The sequence below is a fragment of the Dipodomys ordii genome, unplaced genomic scaffold (genome assembly GCF_000151885.1).
Source record: "Dipodomys ordii isolate 6190 unplaced genomic scaffold, Dord_2.0 Scaffold44, whole genome shotgun sequence".
In the NCBI taxonomy this organism is placed as follows: Eukaryota; Metazoa; Chordata; class Mammalia; order Rodentia; family Heteromyidae; genus Dipodomys; species Dipodomys ordii.
The window spans coordinates 7,474,885-7,494,977 of NW_012267260.1; the positions used below are offsets into that span (position 1 = coordinate 7,474,885).

General features: G+C 49.9%; 1 protein-coding gene across 2 annotated transcripts in view; it reads right to left on the reverse strand.

Moving 5' to 3' along the window:
• LOC105987800 (vascular endothelial growth factor A) overlaps positions 1–20,093 on the reverse strand; it is an 80,690-nt gene that overhangs the window by 41,423 nt on the left and 19,174 nt on the right. For both annotated transcript variants that reach the window (XM_013019174.1, XM_013019172.1), the window contains exon 2: positions 19,513–19,635. The gene's annotated coding sequence lies outside the window, so the exon portion shown is untranslated. The remainder of the gene's footprint in view (positions 1–19,512; positions 19,636–20,093) is intronic.

Genomic DNA, 20,093 nt, shown 5'->3' on the forward strand with positions numbered 1-20,093 from the left:
ATGAGTCTGCAGGGCCCATGATGCAGACTGAACTTGAAAACCTTAGGCTAGGAAGGAGGAGGTAACTCGCCCCAGCTTGTGAAACAGACAAGCAACCAAGGCAAACCTACCTGGCTCCCAACCACTAAAAGAACAAACCGTCAACAATGGTTTCTTTGAAAGAAACCAGATGAAATTCAAAGAATTTCTGAGAAGGAAATAAAAAATGAAGCAAGTAGCGATCAGAATTTCAGCTGAATGTGTTTTTTTTTCAAGGTTCCAAATTAGAGCACTTTGGGGGCAAAATCCCAACACACGGTTGAAAGCGAGGCCAGAGCTAAGGCATCTCTGACAAAGGTCATTCATTCTAGAATGTTCCTATTGATCCTAGGTGCATGTGTGTGCGTGTGTTTGTACATGCTTCTTTCCTGTTCTATATATACCTATAATAAAATTTAATTTATAAATTAGGCAGAGTAAGAAAGTAACAATAATAATAAAGCCGAAGAATTATAACATACATTGTAATGACAGCTATGTGATGAGAGGCAAGGAACAGGAGCATCATGTTTAGAGGTCAACTTGGGCAAAAGGACAAAGTCTGTGAAACCCTTTGTATCTGTCACTCCAAGATACTTGGGAGGCTAGATTGAGAGGATCAGGATTCCAAGCCAACCTGTGCAGAAAAGTCCACGCGCCTCCATTCCACAGAAGATAGGTGGAGGCAGCGGCCTACACGTGGGCAAGGAAGCCTGAAAAAAAGTAGGTCGGGGCTCAGGTACACTCCAGGGTAAGAAAGAAAGCCCTACCTCAAAAATAACCATGAAAACAAGGCTAGCAAGAAGGAGGCCCTGACTCCAAATACTCAGTAACACCAAAAAGATTATGTGAATGTGTCCTCTGCTCTCTCTTCCTGCAAGGACTTGAAATGACCCAGTACCTTTGCCCTAAAATAGAGCAGGGTGGATGCTACCCGCACTGTGGCAGATCGTCCAGCTACTACTGACAATTGAGCAGAAGGAGGTCCGCTGATTCATGACTGAAAACAACCTGAAGGCAAACTGTGGGTACGGGCAGCCCACAGTGTATGGAAGCATTCTGGGGAAAGTCTTCACTGGCTGCTTTCCTCCCATGCCCCAGCTGTGGCTACAAGGAAATATGGCCATGGGGAAGGCAGCCCCTTCAAGGAGACCTCTGTCCTCCTTGGCCACCTTCCTCTGTGTCTCTGGGGCTAGGCTGATTTGCACGCCTCTCTGTGTGACTCAGTGTCCTGATACCGGAAGTGAGGGTGGGACCCTTGACTCTATGGACCCCCCAAGGCAAAGCGCGTCTGGTACTTGGCTAAACCTGAGTGCAAGTGTGCAGGTGCGATAAATATCAACATGCAAAAGGGGCCCTGAGCCCCTCTGCTTGCAGGAAGTAGCTGGTCTCAACATCCTTATCTCCCGGGACACCTGTCTCTGACAATTAGCCTTCTGTCCCCTTCTGCCCTTCTAGTCACACCTGGCCTCGCTGGAGGCTTGGAATTCTCCAAGCCCAAGGCTGAGAAGACAGCTTTTCAGCTTTCTGCTGTTCCACCATCTCCCCCCACACACACCCCCGCCACCCCCCATGGGAATGGCTGGCTGGAATCGTACACCGTTCACCTCTCGATCACCAGCAGGCTCCACACCCACATAGTGGGCCTTCCACACCTAGGCCAAAGCAACCAAGGTAGCCAAAAAACATCTGTGAACTTTCCTTCTTTCTCAGACTTCACCTCAGATTTCATTGTACACCAAACAAGGAAATCAATCTCACAATTTGGTGCCACACCTCGTTTCAGAACAACAACAACAAAAAAAATGTGCTATTATTACCTCCTTGGTTTGTTCACTATCACTGGTCACATGGTTTGGCACTGAAAAACTTTTGGGTATTTCCATCACTGTTAATGCCCCAGAGTGAAGCTTTGACAGCTTGGAGAACGATTTTTTTTTAATGTAATAACAATTTTGAAGGCAGGTGAATTCATAAATGTGGTATCTATTGATAACTTACCGAAATCACAGGAAACCGAACTGATGCAAGCCTATTGCATGGGTCTGTTTTTTTTTTTTTGGAATAATTACATCCCATTGGCAATAGCGGAAGCTTCTAAATATAGGGTGAAAGGTCTTCCAGATTCTCTTTTAATATTTGACTGTTTCATGCTTTGTTATTTTTCTCTGATCTTATATGATGGCCTTTCTTCCATTTTCTTTGTAGTTAACTGTTATAATCCAAGGGTTTTTAATTCATTTCAACAGCAGAACAAAAATAGCACAGAGATAACTTTTTACCTAGTTTGGACTCTGAAATAAACTTTACTTTTTTTTTTTTTTTTTTTTTTTTCGGTCGTGGGGCTTGAACTCTGGGCCTGGGGGCTGTCCCCAGCTCTTCAGCTCAAGGCGAGCACTCTACCACTTGAGCTACAGCGCCACTTCCGGTTTTCTGGTGGTTTATTGGAGATAGGAGTCTCACGGTCTTTCTTGCCTGGGCTGGCTTTGAACCGTGATCCTCAGATCTCAGCCTCCTGAGTAGCTAGGATTACAGGCGTGAGCCACCAGCGCCCGGCTAAACTTTACATTTTAAAGTTTCTCAGAAGGTGTAAAGACACTTCTGATGATTTATGTGCCACCTACTGTGTGCGGGACATGCTACCTACTATGCTCTGGACACTAGGTACCTGAAATCAAACCCTGACTAAGATAAAGTTCCGTCACTCAACTTACATTCTGGAGGACATGGGCATCTAATGAAGAAATAAATGATGATACGAACAATAAACACTATGCAAGAAAATAAAGCAAGAGGAGGGGGCTAGTTGGGGAAGGTTGTTTCTATCAGCAGAAGGACAATGCCATGGGAAAAAAATCTTGGAAAAGAACATTCTAGGCTGAGATAGCAGCAATTGGGGCAAAGGGTGGGATGCTAGATTTTTATTTCAGTTCAGGTCATGGGGCCTGAACTCTGGGCCTGGGCGCTGTCCCTCAGCACTTCAGCTCAAGGCAAGTGCTCTAGCACTTGAGCCACAGCCACACTTCCAGATTTTTCTGCTTATGTGGTGCTGAGGAATCAAACCCAGGGCTTCATGCATTCAAGGCAAGCACTCTACCACTGAGCCACCTTCCCAACCCAAATAGATGTGTTGGTGGTGGTGGTGGTGGTGGTGGTCATGAGGCTTGAACTCTGGGCTGGGGTGCTGTCCCTGAGCTCTTCAGCTCAAAGCTAGCTCTCTACCACTATGCTAGAATATTTTTGTGGAGTCTTGTTGGCTTCCTTGTTTGCTAGATTGGTTGGCTTTGGGTTATAATTTTTTTAGATGAGATCTTGCAAAGGAACCTTGCACTCATGATACTCCTTCCTGAGGGCTGATATTACAGGCGTGTACCACCACACCTGGCTTTGTGCTTATGTTGCCAAAGAAATGTAAGAATATCTAAATACTAGGGAGAGAGGTAATGAAGGGTTGGATCAGGACAAGCCTTGTAAGCTGCTGTGAAAGTTCATCTTTAACTGTAAACATGGCAGGTGGAATTGTAAAACAGATCCCCAAGTTTCCTCCCCATACCCCAACAATGAAATCAATACCTCTCACACCTTGTGATGAGGTTAATTTATATAACCCAGTTGATAAAAAATAAAGAGAGAGAGAGAGAGACTCTCCCCAAGGACTTGAACATAAAAGCTCTTTAAAACATAATTTTCCTCAGGAGTGGAGGTATGGCACAAGTGGTAAAGCACCAGCCCTGTGTGAAAAAGCTAAACAAGAGCCCAAGGCCCTGAGTTCAAACCCCAGTGCCAGCACATACACATAAAAAAGTAGCTCTCTTTGCTTGTTGGAAGAAGTCAGATTTATGAAGCATGGATGTGATGTTCCTTACGGGCCTCTACACAGAGAAGACCATGTGGCCCAGACGCCAATAACCTGGAGGAATTGTAGGCAGCCCTGGCTCACAGGCAGCATGAAAATGGAATTTTTGCCAACAAACACAATGAGTTTGGGGCCAGGAGCTGGTGGCTTATGCCTACAATCTCAGCTACTTAGGAGGCTGAGATTTGAGGTTCACAGCTCAAAGCCAGCCTAGGCAGAAAAGTTCACAAGATTCTATCGCCAATTAACCAGCAAAATGCCAGATGGGAGGTAGGGTTCAAATGGTAGAATGCCAGCTGAGCATGAAAAGGCTAAATGAGAGTACAAGAGCCCTGAGTTCAAGCTCTAGTATCAGAACATCATCATCATCATCATCATCATCATCATAGTAAGCTTGGAAGTGGCTTTTTCTCCAGAGTCTCCAGACAAGAACTCAATTCAACCAACACCGTGATCTCAGCTTTGAAACAAATGTCCCAAGCAGAAAATCTGGTGACATAATCCCAGACTTCTGGCCCAGAGGCCTGTGTACATGCTGATCATACTCCTCATTTGGAGGTGTTAAGCTTATATTCATTTGTTATACAGCAATAGAAACAGAAGCGGCATGATAGGAAGCCATAGCTATCTTTCTGTGTGCCAGTCCTGAGGCTTGAACTCAAGGCCTGGGAGGTATCTTTTAGCTTTTACATTCCAGGCTAATTTTCTTCCACTTGTGGCTTTTGGTAGTTAAAGTGTTTCCCGGATTTTGTCTGCTTAGGCTGGTTTGGACCTGGGATCCTCCTATCTCAGCCTCCTGAGGCTCTAGGATTATAGACATGAGCTCATGGTACCAGGCTGGACCTCCCTTTCTGCCACCACTGTCTCAAAGGTCCCTGACCTATGCTGACACCCAACTCCTCCTCTCCCACCTTCCACATGTCAGCCATCGTGAAAATTCATCTCCCATGATGTCTCCATGTAAGTCCAAGCTTCTGTGTTCCTAACAGCATCAGTATAACGGGGACCCCTTCGACCCTTACCCACCCACTGGCACCAAGGCCTCCTGAAGAGCTCCCCTCCCCTGCCTCAGACTCACCTTGTTCCGCCACCTGGCAAATCTCACAGATTAGCCTTCCTGCCTTCTCTCTGAATCCTCATTGCTCATCGCGGTGAGCTGGGAGGGCTGTGAGCTCTTGAACATCAAGAGCCACATGCTCTGTGTATCTGTGGCCTCCTTTGTGGCACCCTGGCCACAACCACGGTCATGACCATAAAAAGGAGACGCCTTTGAATTTTCTTCTTTTTTGTGCCAGTTTTGGGGACTGGACTCAGGACTGGGGACTCTCCCTGGGCTTTCTCACTCAAGACTCTCCAGGGGTTCTACCATTTGACCTGCAACTCCACTTGTGGCCTTTCAGTGACTCCTTGGAAATAAGAGTCTCACAGACTTTCCTGCCCAGGCTAGCTTCCAACTGTGATCCTCAGTTCTCATCCTCCCCAGCAGCTAGGATTGTGGGCATAAACCCCCCAGTGCCCAGCTTTTCTCTTCTTCTAAATCAGAGAATACTAGCTTGGGTTGGCAGTCCCCCAGGCTCTGAACATTGCCTCAGAAGCAGAGGGAAGCCGAGATGCACAGCTCTCTAAACCTACTGCTCCAACTCCTCCCCACCCCTGGGAATCCTGGCCAGCAAACCTCCCACCCCTCCCACCCCACCCCCACCCCTCCCACCCCACCCCCACCCCTTTATCAATATCAGCTGCCAGAGCTTTTGTTCAGACAAGGGGCTCCCTTCCCAGGGGTGTTTGCAATTTAACAAGGAGACAGCCTTGAAGGGAGCCAGTGTTAAGGGCAGGGTTTCAAGTGTCAGCTGTGATGTTTGGTCGGGGATCTACAGCTCTTACTCCCGGATCCAAAAACATACCCCCACCCATCGGACAGAGAAGATGCTAGACTAATGAAAAGTGTGGAACACCTGTGCCCCCCAACTTCACAGCTTGTGACAGAACTAGGGTCCACATAACGGGCAGGGTCCAGAGGAAGTTTCTGGAGGGACTCCTCATGAGGTGATGGAGGAGAAAGTCAAGAGATGTTGGATGCCCTGGTGATTGTGTGTGTGTGTGTGTGTGTGTGTGTGTGTGTGTGTGTGTGTGTGTGTGTGTGCCAGCTCTGTGGCTTTTACTCAGGGCCTGGACTCTGTCCCTGAATTTTTTTTTTTCTTGTAATCATAGGGTTTGAACTCTGGGCCTGGGCGCTGTCCCTGAGCTCTTCAGTTCAAGGCTAGCACTCTACCACTTGAGCCACAACGCCACTTCCAGTTTTCTGGTGGTTCTTAACTACTGTTAAGAGTCCCCTGGACTTTCCTGCCCAGGATGGCTTTGAACCGTGATCCTCAGATCTCAGCTTCCTGAGTAGCTAGGATGGCAGGTATGAGCCACTGGCTCGTCCCTATGCTCAAGGCACAGCTAGCATTCCACCACTAGAGCCATAGCTCCCCTTCTGTCTTTTTCAGTAGTTTATTGGAGATAAGAGTCTCACGGACTTTACTTCAGGGAATGGCTTTTAACCTCCATCCTCAGATCTCAGCCTTCTGAGAAGCTAGGATTACAGGCTTGGGCCCCTGGCACCAAGCTGCTATGGTGATCTTAAAAGGTGTAATAGAGAAGCTCCTCCTGGTCCTCCTCCTTGACCCTTCTCCCACACCCCAGAGGGGTCAGACTGGGTGGGGCGGTCACCAAGTCTAGAACGTCAGAGCAAATTGTTCTGTCCCTGGTCATTTGTATGCCACAACCTTCAATACAGACAACAACAGACCTTTTTTTCTATAGGTCCAGTACACCCCAAAAGTAGATCGTGGGGAAGGGAGGGAAGGCCACTTCCACGTGGGGAAGGGAGGGAAGGCCACTTCCAAATCCACCAGCCTCTCCCCACACAATTTGTTCACTAAAGTTTCCACGTCCCTTTCTTCCTCACAATCACAGCCCTCAGCTTCCTGGCTCCGGGGAGGGGCAGCAAGTGGCGGGAAGGGAGGGACTGTGGAAAAAGGAAGGGAGGAAGTGTGTTCAGCTGGGGGGCTGGCCCTCTGGTATCCTGGGGGAGTCTTCCTCCTTAATTGCTTGAGCTCTACAGCTGTTATCACTAACGAGAAATTAAAAAGCACCCTCCTCCAGCCCCGCTCCTGCCCCCGGGGACTCACATGTGCTCTCTCAGCAAGTTGCTCTCCTAGGAGCGCGGCTGAGGGGGCTAGGGAGACTTGGGGACCCCTCCCACTGAAGACCCTCAGCCCCAGCCTTCTTTTGGAAGGGGATGGGGAAGTGGGATCCAAGCTCCCAACCCTCCACTTCTGCTACCGTCAGGCCCCGATTTTTATATATCCTGTCTCTTAATTCCCCAGAGCTGTTCTGGGATTCATCAGACTTCAGGCCCAGATTTGGAGTTTGGGAAATCAGCTCTCTGGGACTGCAGACTGAAGATTCCCACTCAGCTGCCCTGGGCCCAATAAGTTACCGTGTAAAAGGGAGAGAAACAAAGGGGAGATGGTTCCGAACACCAAGTGGGAAGCGTGTCAGTTAGCCCACAGAGGAAGTACACAGCTACTGCCTTACGCTCTTCTAAGCATTAGGAGCCTCTACCCAGCTTCGCCCACGACAGTCTGTGATCCAGCCCTGTCGGTCCTCTTCAGCCTCCCCCTCCCCTCTCCCTGCCAGAACTCAAGGATAGATGCTAACTTTGCTCTCAGAAAGGACTTTGGGCCCCTACAGATTTCAGACTTTCCCCCTTCCCCAGCCTTTCCTCCTCAACTTCTACCCCAAACCCCGCTGAATGTTTATAAGCCAGATGCAGTGCAGCCGAACCATTCGCAGTTGTGACCGAGCACAAATAAATCAATGTATTTATTGAATTAAAAAAAAATAAAAACCAAAAGAAATGTCAACAACGACATTTTAAATTCCCACGCAAGTGTCCCACAGCTCAGCGGACACCAAGAAGCCCATCAGGCCCAGGGTATCTTATTTGTGTTTAAATCCTTCTGTGAGCTCCCAAGGGCTTCCCTGCCCTTAATTTCTGTGGAAATCTGCCTCCCCGCAAAGCAAATGGTGCCCGCCCCACCCCCAACCCCCCAAAGCAAGGTCAACGTGAATATACTTAACTAAAATGATCAAGTGAAAATTTGAGATTCGTTGACAGCTGACATGTGTGTGGTGGGTGGCATTATGGGTCGTAGAGTAACAAATATGGCAGTAGAGTACTAAATGCAATGCGGCCTGAGCATGCACAGTCTTCCCTCAATGGGAGCCCGCTTAGAATCACATCACAGACCCACAGATAGGAACTGTGTCCTGTTGGTTTTTCACAGGAATCATACACACACGCACACACCCACATGCACACGGAGTGGTATATATTAGAGTGTACATCACACTAATCACATACTCCGATAAGGAACAATTCTCCCTAGCCCCAGCAAACCCCAATCCTTGCACTTTAAGTCACATTGCTGTAATGAGAATGTTGACTCACGTAGCATTGAAACACAGTTTCTGCCCGGATTTGCTATTGTGCTTTCAAATTTGTATCCACTCTGAAGGCTAATATAGGTGATTTCATTTCAAATAATTCCTACATTAATTCACCGAAACACAGATTTGTCTCAAATGGTGGAATGTCTCGCTTGTAACCAGGCGTGATCTTTTATGAGAGTCCTCTGAAGTGTTTTAGTGTTAAAGGGTTTCCAGGCTCAAACTAGTTGAGAATCTCCACCTGGAGACAAGCACGCTGTAACGTGGGGCCTAAATGACATGAGTGCTTCTGGTCTTGGCAAGTCTCGTGTAAGTCCATTTTCACCTAGAATCATTTCAAATCCGAGGATAAACGAAGCGAATGTGTCACCAGCTCTCTCAGCCTGTGTGTGAACAAGGGTTACTTTAGAGCAAGGGGTCCTAACCCACTTGCTCACCCTGGCCAGCTAGCATGCTCGCCACTCACCGAAGCTGCTGGAAAGCCTGACTCAGGCTGAGTTTACGTAAGTAAACCTTACATAAATGTGTACCTGTAACATTTGGGGAAGGCCCAAGGAGAAGTGTAAATAGCTAGGATTATGGGTGTGAGTTTAATTCAGGGGATCTGATATTATAAGACTGCTTTTACAAAATAACTTAGCCATACTTAAAATTAACCTCAGACGTAGAATGCCCGTTGACTGCCCGGCTCTGTGTGGGGGTTGGCAGATAATTAAGAGATGTTATGAGCCAGATGTGTCTTAATGAACCTTAAATTCAGGTTCTAGGAAAGTGCTTGACAACACCACCCAAACAGAATGCCACCGGCCTCCTACCCTCTGGCCGTCAGTAGCTCTTTCTTCACACCCTTCTCTCCCAACGCCCTCCATGATCATCTAGCCAAACTTTTCCTCAGACTGTCCCCAACTGTCGCCACCACGGGACAATCTTGGGTAGGCATTCTTTGGCATGTCCCTTGCAATTACAACAATGCCCCTCTCCCAAAGCTCCCTGCGGGGGGGGGGGGGGACCTCAGTGTTTCTGCTTGCTATCTGTCCCCGACCTTCCTTCCCAAACAACCCCAGGGGCAATGGCCTTGGGGGGGGAGCGTACCACCATCTGCATGTCCTCAGCCATCAGTCCTCCCCCACGGCCTGTCTGAGCTGGGAAGGGGCGACTGCTGAGTCAGGATATTCCTCGCATTCCCTCCCTTCTCCCTTCTCCCTGCTCTGCTGCCGGCCTAAATGCCATGAACCCAGCCTGAGTGACCGACCTCAGTGAGCTGCTGCCCCACACACACCCTGGCCCTCAGCCCGAGATGAGCCCTCCCCCCTCCCACCCAGAGACTACAGGAAGGAGGTCGCTGCCCACTCTCCTCTGGGGCCTTGTCCTGAGCCCTAGGAAGTTCCGCACGGGCTCTGCTCCTCCATCCCCCTCCCCGCAGCCCACCTCAGGCAGACACTGTACCCCTCCACAAGGAAACAACAGGAAAAGTGGTGGGAAGCCAGGAGCAGACCTAACCACACCGCACCCACACATACAGAGCCAATGGGGCACCCCCGTGGGAACGTGTCACCCCTCAAGTGATAGGTCTGCACTAGCATGCAGTGCCAAGCTGATAGGGAAGCCCTGGGGAACCCAGATCTAAAGAGAGAGGCTGCCCTCCAACTCCAGTCTGATAGAGGAGGCCCTTAAAGAAGGGTAGACTAACAGAGACACATACAGAGACACATACACTAGGCATGGACTCAAGTTCAAGGGCAAAGCACATTACTAGAAAAGAAGCATGGGCCTAGTTAGCTGAGAGTGGCGCGCATAAGCAAAGAAGGCTTCCTGGAGGAGGGGTGAGGGGGCAGAGGGTCTTCCCAGAGGTTCAAGACTGAGCTAGGAGGGCAAGGGGTGGGGGAGGGCTAAGAGCATGGTGCAGAACGGCCCGCTGGCAATGATGGCTGCGTGAGGACCAGGTCCCCACCCCAGGAGCACTGCTGAGTGCTGCCCCTCTCAGGACACAAACCCTCTTCAGCGAACAGTGTGGAGCCTGGCCTCCCAGCAAGGATGCGTGACCTGTGCAACTGAACAAGGCTCAAAATGAACCCGTTCAGACTTGTTTTTATTTTTGTTTTGTTTGGCCAGTTCTGGGGCTTGAACTCAGGGCCTGAGCCCTGACCCTGCATATTTTTTTTTTCATTCAAAGCTACCACTCTACAACTCAAGTATCAGTTACATGGAGATAAGAGTCTCACGGACTTCCCTGCCCAGGCTGGCTTCGAACTGCAAACCTCAGATCGCAGACGGTTAGCGTAAGAGCGTCCACGGTTTCATTTGTACGTGGCTCCTGGAAGCTGCATGCAGGGAGGAGCCTCCTCCGGGAGGCCCAGGGCGGGGACTGACTGGAGCCCCGACTCCCAGCACACACAGGTCCTCGGCCTGACCCCTGGCAGCCGACAGCAGCCCACTGGGCCCACGATGGCCTCATCCCTTGGAGGCCCAACGGGACCATTTCACAACCCTGTGTGTTCAACAACGCATGTTCTTGGAAAGTCGGGGACGGGACAACTCAGCCCTGGGTGTTAGAGAGGCCTCGGCCCCTGGGGTCCACACTTGAACAACAAACAACCGTGGGCCTGCTTGGCAGGAGAGGGGGGAGAAGAGAAGATGGCCAGCCGGGGCTCTGAGGCTGGAGGAACGCAAGCCCCGCCCCATCCATGAGTGAGCCGTGCGCTAGTCCTCCTTCTTGTGGGAGGGCCCAACCTAAGGAGGGGGACAGTCTGTGCCCACTAGTGGAGGGACAGCGGGAGAGGGGGACATATAGCCTCGCAGGCTGAGTGGGCTCTGAGGGCAGGGTCACCCCAGTCCCCGTCACAGTCCCTGGCTTCCCAAATAATCTGGTACAGATTATCCTCTGGTACAGGGAATGAAAAGTCAGTGATGATTGGAGGTGTGACTCAAGGGGTAGAGTGCCACTAGACAGACAAACAGACAGACAGACAGACAGATCGGAATGGATGGAGGATAGAGTCAGGCAGGCCCTCTCCCAGGGCCAGACAAGCTGTCCTCTTACAGCTGGAAGTTGTCCTATGAAATGGGACACAGAGGCAGGAAAGAAGCCCAGATGAAGGGGCCTGAAACTATGTCCTAATTACACCAGGAAGCAAGGTTTAAGCCCCAAGCAGGACAGCCTGTCTTGGAGAAGGCTTTCTGAAGACAGGGCTTAAGACCTCTTTTTTACAGAAGAGAAAGGCAGAGACTCTGCAGACCACGGAATGTAATGTGGGGTCCCCTGATGACTCAGCCCCTATAAAAGACTCCCTGTGCCTGGGAAATGAAGAGCCCCTCCCCTGGGGGGGGGTGAGTCTTGGGGTTGGGGAGGGAGAGTGCCTCTTCAGCCTAATCCACCAACAGAAGCCCCTGACAGGGCATCAGGGCCAATCCTCCCTTTGATGTGCCACTTCCAATCACTGAGCCTCTACTCTCCTGACAGACAGGGCCAGGCCGGGCCAGCCAGCCGGAGGAGGCTGGAGAGGGGACAGTGATGGCCACAAGTGCAGGTGCTTGCTGATTATTTTAATGAATGAATTGATGGATAGATGGATTCAGGATCCAAGGGCCTGTTATTCTGAGAGCCTAGTAAGTACAGCGTTCTTGCCTAGCCCTATCTGCCGCCTCCAAAGGTCCTGAAAACACTGCAGATTTCAGCCACAAAATGAGGCTTCCTCCACACTGCCTCCTCGGCTTTCCTGGACCTGATATCTCTAACCTCTTGGGTTTTCAAAGACCTCAGACAGAAGATTAGGACACAAAGCAAGTAACATACACACACACACACACATATTTTATATATATGTATATATATTATATACACACATATATAGAAATATATGTGAATATATGAATATATATGTCATAATGAAACCCTCCAAATGGTATTTGGAGAAAGGAAGAAAGGGAAAAAATGACACAAATGGAGGAGGTGCATTTGTTCAAATTCTACTGGAAATAACATAATGAATCCTCTTAGAACAAAGACATGTTAACTCAAACATTTTATTTTATTTATTTATTTTGCTGGTCCTGGGACTTGAACTCTGGGCTAGGGCTCTGTCCCTAGGCTCTTTTTGCTCAAGGCTAGCATTCTACCACTTGAGCCATAGCACCACTTCTGGCTTCTTCTGTGATTCAATTGGAGATAGGAGTCTCACGGACTTTCATGCCCTGGCTGGCTTCAAACTATCATCCTCAGATTTCAGCCTCCTGAGTAGCTAGAATTACAGGCGTGAGCCACTTGCACCCAGCTAACTCAAACATTTTTTAAAAAGTAAATAGAAGAAGGGCTGGGAAGGTGGCTCAGTGGTAGAGTGCTTGACTTGCATGTATTAGGCCCTGGGTTCTACTCCTCAGCACCACATAAGCAGAAAAAGCCGTAAGTGGCGCTGTGGCTCAAGTGGTAGAGCGCTAGCCTTGAGCTAAAGAGCTGAGGGACAGTGCCCAGCCCCAGAGTTCAGGCCCCACAACCAACAACAACAACAAAAAAAAGTAAACAGGGGGGAGGAGGAGGAGGAAGAAGAAGAGGAGGAGGAGGAAGAAGAGGAGGAGGAGGAAGAGGCAAAAGAACAAATAGGTAATATCATAGGAGCAATAAAAATGTTTGGGCTGAAAAAAAGAGAGAGAACACAAAGGACTTTTTGCATACAAATAAAATTCCTGTACATATAATAACAACAGCCATAATAGTTAACATTTAATGATCCTTCTGTGTGATCCAAAAGCTGTGCTGTGTGCCTAATGTCATAAACTTTGGTAGGACTCTCCTAAGTAAACATTATTTGATGCAGGGAGGAAAATAAATGTGTCTAAGAGAAATGTTGATAGAAATGTTTTCCACTTTATTTTGATTCTCTGACACACATTTTTCACATTTTCACATCTTTGCAATCACTAACAAGGAGGCACTGTGTCATAGTTTAATTAGTGGCGCTCTTGCATTTTGGTCATGCGGCATTTAATACAGATGTCTTGTTTTGGCTGAAATACACCAGATTAGGTGCATGGTCTTTATAAAGACCACCAAATCTTTTCGCCAACAGTGGATATTGTGTGGACATGTTTCTCTAATTCTGTGTGTGTATGTGTGTGTGTGTGTGTGTGTGTGTGTGTGTGTTGGGGGGGGCTCATCAACCTGAGAGCAGCAGCGTGGAGATGGAGATAGACACAGAAAACCTTGGGCCTCTCAACTAAGCCCTTATTATGCAGTGAGGAAAACAGAGCTTGGAGAAGCTGCTCTCATCCACCCAAGCAAATGGCGGTCAAAGGGAAGGCAGGGGATTGCTCCACAGTCCTCCAGGAACCTTGGCCCAAGGGAAGCAGGCAGGCCTAAGGCACTAGGCCATCAAGACTAGCAGGCAATTGCCAGGGCTGGCCTCTGCTCCCTCCATCTCTCACTCTGCCTACCTGCCAACTGTGGTCCTCTTGGCCTTTCCCCCTCTGCCCTCACGAGCGTAGCCCAGGAGCGGAAGCAGGGGCAAGAGAACAAATGACCGGCCCCGTTGGAAAGCTGAGGAAACGGAGGCCCCTGGAGTTTCAGGCTGGGCCACTGGGTCCTCTCAGCCCCATTCAAGGGTGGTGCCTGGCTGATCTGTGTGCCTGCCCCACTAGGCCACCCTCGGCAGGGGATCTCCGGGGTGTCAAGGGGCAAGAGGAAGGGGGAATTGTCCTTTGCCAGGGACTCTCCTACTTGGTCAGAACATTGCCACCACCTCCTCCTGTTGCCTTTCTTTTCCCAGGACCCCTCCCACCAGAGGCCCGTCTTCTCTACTTCCCAGAACATGAGTCCCAGGGTCCACAAGGCCTACGACCACTAACATCACGTGCCTAAGCTTAACCTGTGTGGAAGTGGGGAAGGAACAGAGACCATTGCTGGTCCCCTCCTAGCCAGACCCTGTGCCAGTGGGGGCTGAAGGATTAGGGCCGTTAGCAAAGACCAGGACTTAAGGGGTCAGGAAAGGGAGCTTTCATCCTGGTCTGGGGGGAGGGGGGCGAGAAGGAGGGGCTGGGCTTACTTTTTCAGTCCCTCCTCACTCCTCCCCTGCCTTTCCCTGCCTCTAGAAATCCAGTGATGTATCCCACTGCTGTGCAGAGGGGAAGACCCAAAGAATGGCTACCCTTCCCTCTCCCTCCCTCCCCCACAGCTCACAGGCCTACAGCCAGGGCCTAGAGAGCCACTTGGACTTGCCACTCAGCCGTGGGCCCTGGGGCTGAAGCCTGTCTCTCCTACCTGTCATTACCATGTAGCTGCACAGAGAGATTTCCCAAGGTGACTTTCCTTCTTGCTCTTCCCTTCCTGCCTTGAAGCAAGAAACCAAGAATCTATCACAGGCCAGGAATCTGCCCATGGCTCCAGAATTCCCAAATCTAGAGCAAAAGCATTCCAGAAACAATCTAAGAATTCTACAGATACTGACTTACGTAATTCCTTGTAGGAGGAAACTGAGGCTCAAAGAAGACAGGTAACATTCTGGGCACCACTCCCAGGAAGTCTGGGTCGAGAGTTGGTAGATAATCTAGCTGCTGGTTACTCGGAAAGGTCACAACCTGTACAGCAGCGCTGTGAGGTTGAATGTCTACAGGTACTGGTGTATCAGTATCCAGGAGTGGTGGTGGGAAGGTGACCCCATCCTGCCAAGCCTGCCTAGTCCCCAGTCGGAGGAGCCCCAGAAAGCAATAGACCATCACCCCAGTGTCTACTCACCTCTCAGTCCTTTCCACTAGCCCAGTGGGGCTACCTTGCAAGGACCAAGCTGCCCTTTGGGTCATCCGCTGAGCCTAGGCACTGCTGGGTCCAGACCCCTCCATGGAGTTCCACTGCAGCGATTCAGGGGTACACCAGGTAACCCCAGAAACCAAGTCACTGTGCACTTTAGCCAAGGCACGCTGCCAAGTGATGAAGGCCATGTCTCATCACCAGCCTACCTCCAGTCCCCAGCATTGTGACCGGCAAAGTCACTCAATGATTGCTGAATGAATGACTGAGACACGCCTGTGTCCAAGAGGGGGCCATGGACAGGATGCAGGGTGTACACACTAATTACCACACAAGACACACAGGGTCAGGGAAGAGCTCAATGCGAAGGAACGATGGGTTTGACCCAAGGGACTGGGGGGAGCTTTGAGAGGGGGCAGCAGGTAGGCTATGTCATGTGTAATAACAGCAATGATTACCTATCAGATACTAGGTGCTGCACTTCTCAGTGCTATATACATTTATTCTCAGATGAGCACCAGAGGTGGATTCTATTAACACACTCTGTTTACAGATGGAAATTTAGCTCAAACAAAGTCATTTGCTGGGAATCATACAGCTATAATAAATGAGCAGCGTCATCCTTCGAGCCCAATTCTGGCATCAAGACAGGAATGGGAGGAGCCTATGCAAGGAATAGGAAAAGGTACAAGATAGTTGGCCAGATGGGGAGATTACAAGCTGGCACCCATGGACCACATCCGGTCCTCAGGCATGTTCTGTCTGGCCCACCCCAAGTGCTGTACAGAGTCCTTGAAGAAGGTGCAGCCCATTGCAAACCAAAAGGTAAACAATGGGAGAGGGACCTTCAGAGTTTTGAATTCCAGAAATGCACAACCATTGAGAAGCTAAGCAGCACACCTCCCCACCCCCAACCCCCTTCCCTTGTCCCCAGTTACCTGTCTGAGCCCTGTAGACATCGAAGGTTGAAGACTTGAACTGGACACACCCAGGACGCACCAAAGGGATCAAGCACCAGGTAATCATGGGAAGGTTTTTGGTGTCTACCTAAAAGCCTTGAACATCAGGCTGTAGAATTTAGGCAATGTGTTGGCAATAGCTCTATAATGGCAAACCTTCCACAACCAGCAAGCATCTGAGAAATACACATGCACGCACGTATGCGCGCGCGCGCACGCACACACACACACACACACATACAACTTATGTCAACTGAGCCCTGAGGGCCTCAAGAGAAATCTTTCCACACATGGATTGTCACAGCTTGGACTTCACACCCCTGCTGTCCCATAAGCCAGCCCCACTGTGGTCTTAGCTGCGCCCTGCCCTTAGCAGCTTCCCCCTCTTTCAGCAGAGGGGAGTCCCACAGCAGCTTCTCCGGCCCAGGGGTGTCCCCTGACCCCGGATGTTCCCCACCCACAATGCAGAGCTGCTGGAGAGGATTTAGGACTGGAATTTCCCTCTGGGGGGCGGGGCCGTCAGGTGAGCCTGGCAACAGGGACAGGGGCTAAGTGGAAAAATTTGGCCTGTTCCATCCCCCCCCTTCCCCCCCCTCCCCGCCCCGGTGACTCAAGCCCATAATGGTGGTGAGTCTGGAGAGGGGACGAGACAGGAACCCACAGAAAAAAAATTCCCGCGTCTCTCTGGCTCTGCCACTGCCCAGTCGCCTCCCCCACTGAACACACATCCTGCCTGGCTGCAGGCGCTGTCTACACCTGGGCCAACAGCCATGGAGTCAGCACGGGGCAGCTGGCTCACCTGCACCCCAGCCTCCCCCCACCTCCACAGTCTGGGCAGAGAGAGCACTCTCTAACAAAGGTCACAGAGGACTTAGGATAGGGTTGCTAAATTTAACAAATAAAAATGCAGGACATTCATGCTCCAAGCAATATATGAGACATAGTTATGTTTCTTTTTTTAAAAAATCCATTTATGGTGTCTCATACCTGCTGTCCGAGCTCCTCTGAAGGCTAAGATCAGGAAGATCCAAATTCAAGGCCAGCCCTGGCAAAAAGTTCATGAGATCCTATCTTAACCAATAAAAAGCTTGGTATGGTATATACCTGTCATCCTAGCTACTCAGGAAGCATAAATAGGAGGATCATGGTCCAGGCTGGCCCTAGAAAAAAAGTGAGACCCTATTCAAGAAATAACTACCCCTGGGCATTGGTGGCTCACACCTGTAATCCTCACTACTCAGGAGGTTAAGATCTGAGGCTCATGGTTCAAAGTCAGCTAGGGCAGGAATGTCCATGAGACTCTTACCTCCAATAAACTACTCAGAAAAAGCCAGAAGTGGCACTGTGGCTCAAGTGGTAGAGCATTAGTCTTGAGTACAACCAGGCTCAGGGGTAGCACCCACGCCCTGAGTTCAAGCCCCAGGATCAGCACAAAATAAAAAATAAATAACTACATCAAAAAGGATACCAAAGTGCCTGCCTAGCAAACATGAGGCCCTGGTTTCAAATCCCGGTACTGAAAAATAAAATTACTCCATATAGAAGGGAGTCCTCGACTTTGGAGTTCAGATGTAACTGGGAGGCCTTTTATCTAATAACCTTATGTTAAAACAACAACACCCAACCAGGAGGGGGACAGGGAATGCTTGTGTTATCATCTACCACTGAGGAACACCCATTGTCCAGCACCCTCCTCTGTCCCCCACAATATCTTGTCCCCCAATATGGTTGTTTGTTTATTTGTTTTTTGTTGGTCGTGGGGCTTGAACTCTGGGCCTGGGCCTTGTCCCTCAGCATTTTAGCTTAAGGTAAGCACTCTAGCCGGGCGCTGGTGGCTCACGCCTGTAATCCTAGCTACTCAGGAGCCGAAAACCGAAGATCGCGGTTCAAAGCCAGCCCGGGCAGGAGAGACCATGAGACTCGTATCTCCAATAAACCACCAGAAAACCGGAAGTGGCGCTGTAGCTCAAGTGGTAGAGCGCTCGCCTTGAGCTGAAGAGTTGAGGGACAGCGCCCAGGCCCAGAGTTCAAGTCCCACGACCGACAAAAAAAAAAAAAAAATGGTGAGCACTCTACCACTTGAGCCACAGCACCACTACCAGTTTTCTGGTGGTTAATTGGAGATTAGAGGCTCAGACGTTCCTGTCCTGGCTGGCTTTGAACCATGATCCTCACTCAGATCTCAGCCTCCTGAGTATCTAGGATTACAGGCATGAGCCACCAGCGCTCAGCCCTATAAGGCTTTACTATTCCTCTTTTGACCTCAGGGCCTCTCTCTGAGCTTGTGAGACCCCAGGCATCAGGCTGTTCCTCCCAATGACAGCACCTTGGGCTCCAAACTCCATGCTGGACGGGAAGCCAGCAGAGGGGGAAAGGTGGTACTGCAAGTGTTTGCTGGGCCAGAAGACATGCTGTCTTGCAGCACATCGCTTCGGAGCAGGCAGCTGGGCCGAAGTGAGATCCCACAGCTCCTGGAGCATCCTAGACACCTAGCCTTCTACCTTCTTGAGTTTCTACCTGGGGCTTGAATTCAGGGCCTCCTGCTCTCAAGTTTTTCACCGCTTATGTTACACCTCCAGGTCCAGCTTTTGGCTGGTTTATTGGAGATTAGACTGAATTTGTTTGCTTGGGATGTCTTCAAACCATGATCCTCAGATTTCAACCCCCTGAGTAGCTAGGTTTATGGACATGAGCCACCAGTACCTGACCCCTCTCTTCTTTGAACCCCATGCCTCTGCCCAAACACACTTGCTCTGTACTATTTCCCATCCCTGAAGTTTTCACATCCAGGCAAAAGGCTGTGTACAGGGAACAAGGATGCAGGCAAGGACTGGGTCTTGTCGACCACCTTGTCCTTCACCAAATGAGTGCTGTTGTAGCTGGACCCTGTACTGGGGCCATATAGAGTGGTCAAGCCCCTCCTAGCGCTCCCAGACTGACGGGAGATGGAAGACATGAACCCTGTATGGATGGAGGAGCAGAGAGAGATCAGAGAGGGGCATGAGGCCAGACCCGCTGGCCTTGGGTCCATTCAGGGAAGACTTCTGTGGTTTTCTAAGGCAGATGTACCTTCCAGCCTGTGTCTACTGTGTGGTCATCTAGGGATTCTCCTCTGACTCCTTGAGGATAAATTGGGCCTCTGTTTTCCTCAACCATGGGCCACTGATTCCAGTCAGCTCCCCGAGGACAGGGCCACAGCTTCAAGCTGCTGAGTCAGAGCTCGCTAGAGATGAGGGTGTTTGGGTCTCAGGGCTGGTTGACAATGATCTTTTTGGTAACAGCTGCCTTAGGCTTTGGGGCGAGGAGAAGATAAATACTGAAGGTCCATCTTGTCCCGAAGATTCACCCTCTTCTTTCTGGAGATTCCCACACCCACTTGCAGAAGAGAGAGGCAGCCCAGGAACCCACTGTCCAGATACAGAGGCCAAGGCCCAGTGACTCACCTGAAGTCATGTGGCTCATGGGGGTGGAGGACTCAGAGAAGAACTCAGGGCTTCCACATTCTCGGGCTCCATCCCTCTGCAACCCGGTCTGGTGCTGCTGGCCATCTCAGTCAGTTCTGGCTGCTGTAACAAAACCTCACAGACCTGACCTGGGGGCTTCAACACAGACATCTATTTCACAAAGATCCAGAGACTAAAATCAAGATGAGGGTACCGGCTAATTTGGTTCTTAGTGAGGATTCTGTTCTCTTCCTGGATTATTCTTTCGTGTGTGAACATGGAGAAAGAGGGAGGGGATAGATGATGGATGGATATATAGATGGATCAATAGCTAGATAATAGATCAATAGCTAGATGATAGATAATTACATAGATAGCATTCTGGTACATCTTCTAAAGATACAAATTCTACCCTGGGGTTTCCAAAGGTTCATCTTTAAATACTATCCCACTGGTGACTGGATGAACTAGAGGGGACACAGAGCGGTCCTTAGCCAAGAGGAAACCACTGGAGGAGACTCCTTTACTCTTTCCTACAGAACAGAGGGAAGTGAGAGAGAAGAGAGACGTTCTCTAGGACC